The sequence below is a fragment of the Oncorhynchus masou genome, chromosome 12 (genome assembly GCF_036934945.1).
Source record: "Oncorhynchus masou masou isolate Uvic2021 chromosome 12, UVic_Omas_1.1, whole genome shotgun sequence".
In the NCBI taxonomy this organism is placed as follows: Eukaryota; Metazoa; Chordata; class Actinopteri; order Salmoniformes; family Salmonidae; genus Oncorhynchus; species Oncorhynchus masou.
In genome coordinates, this window is record NC_088223.1 from 65,147,110 (window position 1) to 65,161,254 (window position 14,145).

The window sequence follows — 14,145 nt, forward strand, 5'->3', positions numbered from 1 at the left end:
GGCCCATCCGGATCCCACTTTGGCGTTCATAGTGGAGGTGGACGCATCCGAGGCTGGGACAGGAGCCGTGCTCTCTCAGCGCTCGGGCATGCCACCCGAAGCTCCGCCCCTGCGCTTTCTTCTCAAAGAAGGAGCAGAACTATTATTTGGGGGACCATGAACTGTTGGCTGTGGTTAAATCTGTGAAGGCGTGGAGACATTGGCTTGAGGGGGCTAAACACCCTTTCCTTATCTGGACTGACCACCGCAACCTGGAGTACATCCGGGCAGAGAGGAGACTGAATCCTCATCAGGCAAGGTAGGCCATGTTCTTTACCCGTTCTGTGTTTACCCCGTCCTACAGACCAGGTTCCCAGAATATGAAGGCAGACGCACTGTCCCGGCTGTATGACACAGAGGAGCGGCCCATGGATCAGACTCCCTTTCTCCCAGCCTCCTGCCTGGTTGCGCCGGTCTTGTGGTAGCTGGACGCGGACATTGAGCAGGCGTTGCGTACAGAGCCCGCTCCTCTCCAGTGTCCCCTTCGGGCGTCAGTACGTTCCATCTGTTGTCCGTGACCAGTTGATCTATTGGGCCCACACGTCACCCACCTCTGGTCATCCGGGGATCGTCAGACGGTTTGCTGTCTGACTGGGAAGTGCTGGTGGCCCACCTTGGCAAAGGACGTGAGGGTTTATGTTTCCTCCTGCTCAGTGTGCGCCCAGTGTAAGGCTCCTAGACACCTGCCCAGAGGTAAGCTACATCTCTTACCAGTTCCACAATGGCCTTGGTCACACCTGTCAGTGGATCTTCTGACGGATCTTCCTCCCTCACAGGGAAACACCACAATCCTGGTCGTTGTGGATCGTTTCTCTAAGTTCTGTTGTCTCCTCCCTCTGCCCGGTCTCCCTACGGCCCTACAAACTGCATAGGCCCTGTTTACACACATCTTCCGGCACTACGGGGTGCCTGAGGATATAGTGTCTGATCGAGGTTCCCAGTTCACTTCGAGAGTCTGGAGGGCGTTCATGGAACTTCTGGGGGTCTCAATCAGCCTTACTTCAGATTTTCACCCCGAGAGTAATGGGCAGGTGGAGAGAGTGAACCAGGATGTGGGCAGGTTTCTGCGGTCCTATTGCCAGGACCGGCCGGGGGGGTGGGCGACGTTTGTGCCATGGGCAGACATGGCACAGAATTTGCTCCACCACTCCTCCACTAACCTCTCCCCCTTTCAGTGTGTATTGGGGTATCAGCCAGGTTCTGGCACCGTGGTATCAGAGTCAGACCGAGGCTCCTGTGGTGGACGATTGGTTCAGGTGCTGGGTTATGGTGGCGGATGTTTTGGACCCTGAACTGCTGCGTGAGTTCCACCATCGCCGGCCGGATCACCCTGCGCCTCGCCCCCCAGGTCGCCCCTCGCCCCCGTCACGACTTCCGCCGAAGCTGGCTCCTCTCCTTGTTCAGGCGACAATCGGCGGTCAGCGTCACCGGTTTTCTAGCCATCGCCGCTCCATTTTTCATTGATCCATTTGTGTTCTCTTGTTCCCTGCACACCTGGGTTTCATTCCCCAATCACACTGCATGTATTTATTCCTCTTTCCCCCGCATGTCTTTGTATGAAATGATTTGTGTTACGTGTTAATTGTTGACGCGCCAGACTGGTTTGCTTATACCGTGTTGTTCACGAGGTTGTTTATTGTTGAACATATATTATTGTGACGGTTTTGTGCGTTTTGCACTTTTGCCTATGGGCTGGAGGTTTTGACGCAGTTGTGTCCATCTGTTGGTTTCTCCTGCCTCAATAAAGTGTGTGTCTGTTCACAACTCTCTGCTCTCCTGCACCTGACTTTGCTACCAGTACGCACACACCTGACAGAATTACCCTGAGACTAGGTTGTTTCCATTGTAACAAAATATTTACTCTAATAAGTCTATAAATCCCCTAAATGTATACCCAATATAAAAAACAACAATATGTGGACACAATAATGAATTCAGTCTAATAATAGTCTTGCTGAAAATCATTCTCTGAATTTTTTTTACCAGAGATTTACAATGCCTTAGAATCACTTGTGAGTTCTGTCAGTATGCTTCAATTCCACTGACCTCTATCTGACCTTTCTTGTTTCTATTTTTTTTGTACCTATTTTTTCTCCCAAATTGCGTGGTATCCAATTGGTAGTTACAGTCTTGTCTCATCGCTGCAACTCCCGTATGGACTCGGGAGAGGCGAAGGCTGACAGCCGTGTGTCCCACGAAACACAACCCAGCCAAGCCGCTCTGCTTCTTGACACAATGCCCACTTAACTAGGAAGCCATCCGCATCAATGTGTCGGAGGAAACTCCATACACCTGGCGAATGTGTCAGCGTGCACTGCGCCCGCCCCGCCATAGGAGTCGCTAATGCGAGATGGGACAAGGACATCCCTGCCAGCCAAACCCTCCCCTAACCCGGATGACGCTGGGCCAATTGTGCGCCACATCATGAGTCTCCTGGTCACGGCCAGCTGCGACAGCGCCTGGACTCAGAATCTCTAGTGGCACAGCTAGCACCCGATGCAGTGCCTTAGAACAATGCTCTACTCAGTAGGCCCTATCTGACCTTACTACGTCTAATTGAACAATATGGTTGAAATATCTCACAGAATAACAGAAATTAAGAAGACTTGACAAATACTTTCACTCTGTGAAACAATTCAGATACTCCATGAAAGTGTGGTTGATTCTACCCACATGAATAAATACTATAGTTTATTACCATAGTTAAACGGTCGTTTTTAAGCACACTCTAGTGTTTTTACGGACTGTAGTATACTGTAGTATTTACTATGGTATTCTAAATTATACTACACAATTCTATAGTAAGTACTACACATATCGAGGGATACGGTGTAGTTTACTGTAGAATACTATTAGTAAGTACTATAGTATTCTCTAGTAAACTGTAGTATTTTTTTCATGTGGGTATCCATTTTAGAGAGGACCACTAGTGGCTAAAAGAAAATAAACTTGTTGCACATTCTGTCTGTTCTCTTTCTTTCTACACAAAGTCCAGAGAGAAGCGGACGAGGAGCTGTGAGCTTATGTGAACAGAATGGCCAAGCAGTTTTGTTGCTCAGCCTTTCACCACCACAGCAGCTTTAGAACACCCATAGTCCCAAGACAATAAAAATCAACACAAACTGATTGTCGCTAAAGTTAACGTTTCTATGTATTTTCCAGAGATATATGTTTAGCCAGAGCGATGGTAGTGGAGTTGGTATGACCCTGGCTCTGCGTGAATTGGCCTGTAATCGACAGGGGAAAGGAGAGTTTAATGGGCAGCAGTGAAAATCTCTAGGAGTTGATGTCAGCCAAGACCATAATAATGACCATCACCTTTGTGTACCCTATGGTCTAGATACTTGCTGTGAACGAAGGAGACAAAGAATTTGACTGGAGTAGTAAAGGCTTTGAGATGTACTGACCCATACTGTAAATGGACTTTTGTGAGCCACTTCCCACCCACCATCCAGCCCTTTGTAAATAGGGCACAGCAATATGTGCTGTTAAATGCTGCTTTTGTTGTTTTTTGAGATCAGGCAGCTGGCAGCTGCTCCAGGGCAGTTAGGATGTGTCCTGAGGCATCTTGCCTGGGAGATTGTCTTTATCTGGGATGTTCCTGTGCTAACTGGTAAGATGGGTGAGATGGGGGATCGGGGGAACTGGTGAAGGAAGGTTATGGAGGTCGGTTTAGTGGAAAAATATGTAGATATAATGGGTACTTTCCAGAGAGATAGAATTACAGGTTATTCTATTTCTATGGTGCTTTCCCCCCCCAAAATCAAGTCAGTCAACGATCATCCTAGATACAATACAGATGCTCTCATAATATTGAAGATCAAGATTCTTGACATAGAGAGCAGTCATTATTGACAGTGTCTCAGCACTAAAAGAAGTAGTTACGAAGGAGTTACGAAACATGCCATGTGATTTAGATAAAAGGACACCATTCATGTTAATTGATGTCTTTAGATACTTGTTCCAATTGCATTAACCTCAAAATACCCTCACAAAAAACATTCATTTCATCCATTTTAGAATAAGTCTGTAACGTAACAAAATGTGAAACAAGGGAATGGGGTCTTAATACTTTCCGAATGCTCTGTAAGATCACTTACATCACATGAAAGCATGTGTTTTTGGAACGAATAATTCACGTGATTTTTCAGTAAGGGTGTTTCTATAATGGAAAAAGATTTCCATTACACAAAACTAACTTAAGCTGACAACCATGTATTGCCTCGTTTTATGATACTGCTTTTTGACACTATTAAGATTAAACTTAAAAAGTGAACATAAATCTCCATGCATTGAGAACATCCGTGTCTTTTTAAAGGCGTGAGTCAATGGTGTATTCCCAAAACAGAGTGAAGAGAAAGAAAGATAGCAAGACGAAAAGAGAGGGAGCGAGGACGAAAGAGGCACAGAGAGCTAAGTGCTTTGGGAAAGGTTAACAGCGAGCCGTGTAATCACAGTGGATCTGAACAGAGGGCCTACAGAGAAGTCTGCACCCTGAGGAGTCAATAAACCCAGTGGGAAAATGGCTAACTAATTGACATTACTGAGCAGGGTTGAAGACACGCACACATAAACACACACACACACACGCAGGCACGCACGCACGCACATACACAGACACACATACCCAACCACACACACAGTTATATAGCCCCTGTGAGTTTGCTGTGTGTCTTTTGACTCACTGTATTATTATCCTGAAGGGCCACCGTAGTTTGGCTAAACATTGTTGCTATGCTATTTCAGTAACGTGAGAGATGTTAGAGTGATAGCTAAGAAACCCGAGCCGTTTATTAAGAACTAAATCTCATTCTGATATACAGATGGAAGGGGTCTTTAATGTTAAGACTGGCACACGCCTACTGCTCTCAGGAATTCTTGGGCTGAAACACAGACGTTAAATTTTTCCATACTCGTTTCGATGTTCATACGTTGCTATGTTCGTCAGGCTAATACCTTCATATTGCATGATAGGAATTTTACTGTCTGGAGTAGCTAATTGGATAGGTAAGGAACCATACTCTAACTGCCACGGCCTTGGTACGAATCCTTTCCACTGCTGAACAATAAGGGTGCTTTCCAGTTCTAACAACCTTTTGGAAGACTATATATGACTTAAAGTGGCTTACCCTCATGAGCTCACTATATGACCCAGTCAGTCGCATTCCTCTTCGATCAGCTTATATCTGGCCACTTTCTCTGGTTCCCAAATGAATGGCTGCGGTATAGAATTAAGATGTCCCCCCTCCTAACTACAAATCAAGTGCATCACAGGTAATTTAATCAACCTGCCCTCCAAATCTTTCAACCTGTGCTCTGTTTTCATAATCTTTTGTAGAGTAATAAAAATAAAGGATTTTAAGTGATTAGGGGGAAATTAAATATATAAACACACACATGTATTTAAATATATCTTCCCATCCAATGTATGGGTAAGTTTGAGTAGCCAGATTCCCCGCTACTTTAATTGCTTCCATGTTTATTTCAGAGGATGAGGTAATGCCATCTATTTAGTGAAGATTGAGTAGAAATTGCAGTCTGTGAAGCCATTATGTGTGATTATGAATGTTTGCAGTAGTGATTCCTACTGAGGATCTTGTGAATTGTCTGATTAGAGACATGCACTGGGAATAGGTGGCAATTCCTATTTTCTTCCACACTAAAAATACAAATCTCTCAGTATAGATTTTTATGATTTGGTAACCAAATATGAACATCAATCATCTGATAATCCACTAAAGAAAATTGTAGTACACTGAACAAAAATATAAGCAACATTTAAAGTGTTTGTCCCATGTTTCATGAGCTGAAATAAAAGGTCCCAGAAATTTTCCATACGCACAAAAAGGTTATTTCTATCCAGTTTTGTGGACAAATTTGTTTACATGTCTGTTATTGAGCATTTCTCCTTTGCCAAGATAATCCATCCACCTGACAGGTGTGGCATATCAAAAAGCTGATGAAACAGCATGATCATTACACAGGTGCACCTTGTGCTGGGGGACAATAAAAGGCCACTAAAATGTGCATTTTTGTCACACAACACAATGCCACAGATGTCTCAAGTTTTGAGGGAACATGCAATTGGCATTTCTGACTGCAGGAACGTCCACCAGAGCTGTTTCGAGAGTGAATGTTAATTTCTCTCCCATAAGCCGCCTTCAACGTCGTTCTAGAGAATTTGGCTGTACGTCCAACTGGCCACACAACCGCAGACCACATGTAACCACTTCAGCCCAGGACCTCCACATCCGGCTTCTTCACCTGCAGGATTGTCTGAGGGGGGAGGGGGGTACTGAGGAGTATTTCTACCTGTAATAAAGCCCTTTTGTGGGGAAAAACATATTCTGATTGGCTGGACCTCACTCCCCAGTGGGTGGGCCTATGCCCTCCCAGACCCACCCATGGCTACACCCTTGCTCTGTCATATGAAATCCATAGACTAGGGCCTAATGAATGATTTCCTTATATGATCTATAACTCAGTAAAATCTTTGAAATGGTTGCATGTTGCGTTTATATTTTTATTTAGTATATGTCTCGTGAAGGTGCTGAAATCATCCATTTTCTATGACTCTGAAGTTTGTGGTAGAATGAAGTGGCCCTTAGGCACAGATCTAGGATCCGTTTACTCAGCCTACATCCTAGTGGAAATTCACAGACCACTATAACATACCTGTGTCTGATGTGACTCTGATTTACTGGGCCATATTGAAAGTGTTTGGAAATGAAACCCAAATAAAGTGGTGAAGCTAGATGCACACCAAGCAGCGAGCAGACACACTCTCATTACTTTGCTCGCTGCCCTCAAAATGGCCCAAGATTAAAATCTTGTTAGGGTTCAACCAAACACTGGCTCCTTGTCTACTGAAGGCAGATCCTTTAAGCTGCCCTAAAAGAGAGGTGCCTATGATCGCACAGCACCCCCCTCTGTTTTCTGAGTCTGAACACTGCAATGAATTGGCCAATGTAACAAAAATGCATTTTTTCCTTTGGTGAGAATGCCCTTAAAGAAAAACAACGAGTTCACGTTTGGAAAACACATCAACTTCACATAAGATCACATGTTCACTTGAAAACATTAGTTTTTGGAAGACTTCACACTGGTTCACATGTGCAATTCATGTGTTTTTTCCTGTAAGGTTTGTTATGTATAATGTGCAACATGATATGTAATGCAGGAGTATTTGTCTTTATTTCGGAGGATAACAGGCCTAGATGACGAATGCGGTGCACCATCTTAATTTGGCCCTATATGTTATTCTAGAGAGGGTCTGTGTTTGCTGAGGTGGGGGGGGGACAGTGGTGGGGGTGGAACAGAGGATACTGAAGAGAGACGGGGGAGGGGATAGTACAGGCCAGAGTGCTTAAGGGGAGATGGTGAGATGAAATCAGGGTCTTCCTTCTGAGTGTGTCTCTTTGTTTCCATCCCAAGTCCTTGGCTGATTAGACTTTACCAACCCTCTCTGTTCTATGCTCCTATAATACCCAGCTACTCAGTGCCCCCAGGGAGGCATGGAAGCCATTTTGGGCTCGACCTCTCATTACAATAAGCAAATATTTCCCTCATTTTGGATCGACCTCTCATTACGACAAGCAAATATTTCCCCCCAAATGGTCATGCCCATAACCCCCCATCAGTGTCTAATCATCCTGAGACGCAAGAGGTCTGGATCCTGCTTGCCTTCCCTGACCCCCCCATACAGCCTCTTGTCTCCACCCTGCCCTGAACGTTATCTGCCCTTCTCATGCCCCGATCATGGCCTGAATGTTTCCTGCCCCTTCTAAATAGTATGTCCTAATATTTACTTCCCTTTTCCAGGCCAGGCAGAGTAGGAGCTGGCCTGGTGAAGTCAGTCTGTTGGGGGAGCAATTGATGTTCTCATTAATTCTGCTGACGGAAACAAACATCTGTCTTTTCAAAGCCTGTGTGACTTTGATGAGGGGAAGGGAGGAAAGGGAGGAGGAGAAGGGAGAAGCTGTGGATTAACAGCGGCAGGTTTATTGGCCAGGTTTTTGTTGATGTTATGAAGCACAGTGCATGATTGAGTACCCTCAGCTCTGTGCTTACAAAGAGATAGCTGTAACGCCAGTGGTGGGAGACCAACCTCAATATTATATATATTTGTATTTTATTTAGCCTTGATTTAACTAGGCATGTCAGTTAAGAAGAAATGATTATTTACAATGACGGTCTACCAAAAGGCAAAAGGGTTCCTGTGGGGACAGGGGCCTGGGATTAAAAATTAAAAATAAATACTATATAAAGGACAAAACACATATCACAACAAGAGACACAACACAGCATAACACAAAGAGAGACCTAAAGACAACAACATAGCAAGGCAGCAACACATGACAACACAGCATGGTAGCAACACGACATAACAACAACATGGTAGAAACACAACATGGTAGCAGCACAAAACATTGTAAAAACATTATTGCGCACAGACAACAGCACAAAGGGCAAGAAGGTAGAGACAACAATACATCTTACAAAGTAGCCACAACTGTCAGTAAGAGTGTCCATGATTGAGTCTTTGAATGAAGAGATTTAGACAAAACTGTCCAGTTGGAGTGTTTGTTGCAGCTCGTTCCAGTCGCTAGCTGCAGAGAACTGAAAAGAGGAGCAACTTAGGGATGTGTGTGCTTTGGGGACCTTTAAAAGAATGTGACTGGCAGAACGGGTGTTGTATGTGCAGGATGACGACTGCAGTAGAGGGTTTTATAAATAAGTATCAACCAATGGGTCTTGTGACGGGTATACAGAGATGACCAGTTTACAGAGGAGTATAGAGTGCAGTGATGTGTCCTATAAGGAGCATTGGTGGCAAATCTGATGACCGAATGGTAAAGAACATCTAGCCGCTTGAGATCACCCTTACCTGCCGATCTATAAATTATGCCTCCGTAATCCAGCATAGGTAGGATGGTCATCAGAATCAGGGTTAGTTTGTAAGCTGGGGTGAAAAAGGAGAGATTATGATAGAGGAAACCAAGTCTAGATTTAACTTTAGCCTGCAACTTTGATATGTACTGAAAGAAGGACAGTGCACCATCTAGCCATACTCCCAAGTACTTGTATGAGGTGACTACCTCAAGCTCTAAACCCTCAGAGGGAGTAAAAACACCTGTTGGAAGAGGGGCATTCTTCTTACCAAACCACATTACCTTTGTTTTGGAGGTGTTCAAAACAAAGTTAATGACAGAGAAAGCTTGTTGGACACTAAGAAAGCTTTGTTGTAGAGCATTTAACACAAAATTCGGGGAGGGGCCAGCTGAGTATAAGACTGTATCATCTGCATACAAATGAATGAGAGAGCTTCCTACTGCCCGAGCTATACTGTTGACGTAAATTGAGAAGAGCGTGGGGCCTAGGATTGAGCCTTGGGGTACTCCCTTGGTGACAGGCAATGGCTGAGACAGCAGATTGTATGACTTTATACACTGAACTCTTTGAGAGAGGTAGTTAGCAAACCAGACTGAAGACCCCTTAGAGACACCAATACTCCTTAGCTGGCCCACAAGAATGGCATCAAGAAAGCCAGTCAGTTGATTATTGACAAGTTTTTCCAACACTTTTGATAAACAGGGCAAAACAGAAATAGGCCTATAACAGTTAGGATCAGCTTGATCTCCCCTTTAAATAAAGAACGAACTATGGCTGCCTTCCAAGCAATGGGAACCTCCCAGAATGGAGATACAGGTTAAAAGGTTGGAGATAGGCTTGGCGATTATGGGGCAGCAAACTTAAAGAAGAAAGGGTCTAAACCATCTGACCCAGATTGTTTTTTGAGGTCAAGTTTAAGGAACTCCTTTAGCACCTCGGACCCAGTGACTGCCTGCATGGAGAAATGTTGTAGCGGGGCAGAGGAAAAAGAGGGAGAAGCACCAGGGATAGTTGCATTAGAAGGGGTGGGAGATGGGAGGCATGGCTGAGTCAAATAGGAATCCTGACTTAATGAAGTGGTGATTAAAGAGCTGAGCCAGGTGCTTCTTGTCAGCAACAACCACATCTTCAACATTAAGGGACATGGGCAGCTATGAGGAGGAGGGATTATTCTCCAGGTCTTTAATAATTTTCCAGAACTTCTTGGGGTTAGACCCAAAGAGAGAGAACTGCTCCTTAAAGTTACTAAATTTGGCCTACCAGATGGATGGTATTGAGTACAGTATATACATATGAGATGAGTAATGTAGGGTATGTAAACATAAAAGTGGCATAGTTTAAAGTGGTTAGTGATCCTTGGGGCGGCAGGGTAGCCTAGTGGCTAGAGCGTTGGACTAGTAACCGAAAGGTTGCAAGTTCAAATTCCTGGGCTGACAAGGTACAAATCTGTTGTTCTATCCCTGAACAGGCAGTTAACCTGTTCCTAGGCCATCATTGAAAATAAGCATTTGTTCTTAATTTACTTTCCTAGTAAAATAAATACATGTATTACATAAAGATGGCAAGATGCAGTAGATGATATAGAGTAGGGTATGTAAACATTATATTAAGTGGCTAGTGATACCTTTTTACATCAATTTCCATTATTAAAGTGGCTGGAGTTGAGTCAGTATGTTGGCAGCAGCCACTCGATGTTAGTGGTGGCTGTTTAACAGTCTGATGGCCTTGAGATAGAAACTGTTTTTCAGTCTCTCGGTCCCTGCTTTGATGCACCTGTACTGACCTCGCCTCCTGGATGATAGCGGGGTGAACAGGCAGTGGCTCGGGTGGTTGTTGTCCTTGATGATCTTTATGGCCTTCCTGTGACATTGGGTGGTGTAAGTGTCCTGGAGGGCAGGTAGTTTTCCCCCGGTGATGCGTTGTGCAGACCTCACTACCCTCTGGAGTGCCTTACGGTTGTGGGCGGAGCAGTTGCCGTACCAGGCTGTGATACAGCCCGACAGGATTCTCTCGATTGTGCATCTGTAGAAGTTTGTGAGTGCTTTAGGTGACAAGCCGAATTTCTTCAGCCTCCTGAGGTTGAAGAGGCGCTGCTGCGCCTTCTTCACAACGCTATCTGTGTGGGTGGACCAATTCAGTTTGTCCGTGATGTGTACACCAAGGAACTTAAAACGTACTACCCTCTCCACTATTGTCCCGTCGATGTGGATAGGGGGGTGCTCCCTCTGCTGTTTCCTGAGGTCCACAATCATCTTCTTTGTTTTGTTGACCATTGACCCAGTTTGTGTGTGTGGCATTTGGTCAAACACAAGCTTTGTTTAATTAAAGACAGTCAATGATTAAAGAAAGCTCTAGTCTCCAAAATGCTGGGCTGTCAGCTGCAGCCAAGGCTGTTTGACTGTGTCCAATGGCTATCAAATGAACACAGGCAATACAAAATACATTTGCTTTGTTCCAAAGGTCAGAGTAGTCTGATCGATGGTAAAGCAGAAGAAGGCCACTCTCTACAGAGGCTGTTAGATTGGATTGGACTTCATATTGGGTCAAAAAGAATTCATACATCAAGAAGATATTTGATCTAAGATGATAACACATTAAACACTTCTTTCCAATGTGGTCCTCAGTGGTAAAGCTGCATGGAGGTTCCAGGTCCGGTCCTGACGGGGCAAGGTGAGGGAGTTGTGTTGTGTGTATTACCACACTCTGAGACACTGCTCTTTTTTCCCTTGACTGCAGTTAAGTTAGACAGATGAAGATTTAAACAGATGATTAATCACTTTAGACCAAGGACTGCTTTTCGTTCCCTCTATTTTTCCTTCGCATCCCTCCATCTTATCTTTCCTCTTCTGTGGTGGAACCAGATTTTTGCAAGCTGTTGTAGCCCATTGACAATGAGTTTTGATCCTGGTGCACAGCACATTCCAACATGAACTCCTTTCCCCTTTGGAATTTACATGGATACTCACAGAATCATTAGTGTCATGTTCGATATAAGATTCATAGCTTTGCTGCATGCAGAGAGACTCAAGAAATGAACTGCATTCCCACAGGCCAGAGAAGTGTCTTGACTTGTGTACGAAGATCTGAAACAACAGCTTTATGATATGATTAATGCTTACTAGAATATTATTTTTGGCATTGTTACTGATAAAGAAATAACTCAGTTTTAGTGTTTTGACTTCATCACTGCCAACCTCTAAAATTATATTCAAGCAAGGACTGATATCAAGTGCATGGTTCTCCTCTTTGGAGGACAGCTTCTATTAAAACGAACACTTAGGGAAAAAATCTGAGGATCGGGTCAGCAACATCAAAGGGGCAATAGTTGAGGTAGCATGCTCGGTTTGGAGGGAGGATGGGGGAGAGAGGGTTGGCGTGGTATCAGTGGTTTGGAGGGTGATAAACTCGACCATAAAGCGCTCGTTAAATATCCTTGAGACTGGAACCAAGGTTCCATGGCCCTTTGACATGAGTTTGACAGAGCAGACCCATACCACTTCAGCCTGTGATGGAAGACCTCAGAACGTAGTCACTCACATCTCTTCAGCCTGCCAATTGGGGATTACCACTACAGATTCGGCTTCTGCCCCCAACCCTCCCAATCACCCTCCAAACCACTGATACCACGCCAACCCTCTCTCCCCCATCCTCCCTCCAAACCGAGCATGCTACCTCAGCCTACAACAATCCGCTCTGCATCACATGTCTCCCAGCCCCTCTGATGGTTCTGTTCTGGGCAGAGGGATTCGGGGGCCCCGTGGCTGGTGCCTGTCGGGCGTTTTGTTGGAGGGATTTCCTGAAGGCTTTTATGCCAGCGTGGCACTTGTGATCCACAATCACTGCCGCTCTGCCTCTGCAATCACTACCTATGACAGGTGGAAAAGACCAGGGGAATTACAGTAATGGACCCCGCAAACAATAGCTGTTCTAACCTGGCTTTCAGATACCACTCTACTCGTCCGCTACGTCTTCTTGGCAAACCTTTGGTTAAATTATTTATGTTGGATACATTTTGGCCCTATTAAGTAGTAAGGGATAGCAGATAAAGATCTCAGTGATTTAGCTACAATGGTATTGAATATGTTTTTATGTTTGATTGGTATTATTACACTGTTGGAGCTAGAAACACAACCATTTCTCAGCACCGGCAAATCTGTGCACGTGACCAATAAACTTTGATTTGAACATTCGGAGGGACAAGAACAGACTTCATTGACTAGACAGGATGCTTAAGATCAGGACTCCCGTTGGCCCTGGCTCCACAGCCAGTTCACTCTAGTCTATATAACAAATTGAGATCACGGCTATCTATCAATTACATTAAGCAACACTTGGAGATGTCTTTTTCCACCCTGTTAGGTACGTCGGGGCCAAAGCTTTGAGATAAGTATGATTGTCTGAAACAAGGGCCTCATTCGGAAATGAGTTAATGTTTAGAACAGTCTAGATCAACTCCACAATGAAGTGTAGCTGCGTGTCCGGGCCTTTAGCCTAGCTGGGAATCAGACTGGGTTATCTGAGAGGACAGGGAGACAGGACAGGGTTAATGACCGGCTGCTGCTCAGGTCAGGCTGATCTATGAGGGAGATGTAGTGCTGCTTCTACAAGGGACCTGTTTAAGGGAAGGCAACATAGACTGACAGAGAATATCCAGGGTAGGATTCTATCCAAATATTGAGGACAGATTCCTCAGAAAGACTTCAATGCCCCATCTATTTTTTTTAGCGAAGTAATGTGTGATCAGAAATAATGAAACTACAGCAGAAATAGGTTTCAGATATGTTATTATCAGCCAGACAAAGATAAGAGCTCTCTGCCAGACATCTCAAATGGTTTGCTTGTGTTATTGACCTCTATGGCATTTTGGAGGAGGAGGGTGGAATGTGCTATGTACACTCACACACTTCTCTCTATCCCCTCTCTCTCTCTCTATTCTGTCACCTGGTTTGCATTGGATGGGTGTCAGAGCACAGATGCCAGTTAAATGGCCTTAAGAAAGCCTGATTAGCAGCGAACAAAAAAGGGGTCTGGAGATGATTTGGACCCTGTTGATAGAACGAGGGGGAGAATCCTAGGCTGCATTCATGCATACATTTCCAAGCCTTTGGTACCGTCAATGGTACCGTCTTCCATATGAGATAGCTAATGGATTTGCAGTTGCTCTGTTGTTCTTGGAATATATCCACACTCGACTCTCAGCTCGTACTGTGTCAA